The sequence below is a fragment of the Dreissena polymorpha genome, unplaced genomic scaffold (genome assembly GCF_020536995.1).
Source record: "Dreissena polymorpha isolate Duluth1 unplaced genomic scaffold, UMN_Dpol_1.0 chrUn068, whole genome shotgun sequence".
NCBI lineage: Eukaryota > Metazoa > Mollusca > Bivalvia > Myida > Dreissenidae > Dreissena > Dreissena polymorpha.
In genome coordinates, this window is record NW_026273382.1 from 89,480 (window position 1) to 90,100 (window position 621).

Consider the following 621-nt stretch of genomic DNA (forward strand, 5'->3'; position numbering starts at 1 on the left):
ATGTGTAGGTAAGCTTTCCATGCTATTTAAATAAAAATATTTTTCAAAACAACTCCCACGCTCGGCTTTTGTCCAGTTTATTTTCACCCCTGGGGTATATGTAAATTTCATAATTCATCAAAATTTCCAAATATGGTCATGCAGTTGGTGTGTACAGATGCAGTAAAGAGCGCCATTAAATGTAAATGGTTTCAGCCAAGCAGAAATTGGGTTGGTTAAAAACAAAGGTTGATAAAATTCAAAAAAAGTATCATTTAAGTAATATTTTGAACTTCGTTTTTATAGGTACAATATATACAGCAACAATATAAAAAATGGACAGATTTACCGTTTACTTTTTGAAATAAAAATGAAAATGCAACATGCATAATTTGTATTATCAGCAGTTAATCACCCAATTAAGCCATAACGTTGTTTTTATTTAAAAAAATTGAAGATTGTGCAAAACAATTGCAACATATTTAACAATAAAAATAGCTTATATGCTTTATTAAATCAAATTACATTAGAAAAGAAATAAAACGCGTCACAAAAGTATGCGTTGTCGGCAGGATTCAAACCTGCGCGGGAAGATACCAAAAGATTTCTAGTCTATCGCCTTAACCATTCGGCCACGACAAC

General features: G+C 31.2%; 1 non-coding gene across 1 annotated transcript; it reads right to left on the minus strand.

The window, feature by feature from the left end:
• Positions 1–539: 539 nt before the first annotated feature.
• Trnas-aga (transfer RNA serine (anticodon AGA)) lies at positions 540–621 on the minus strand. Its single transcript has one exon. It is a non-coding gene; the product is annotated as a tRNA-Ser (tRNA).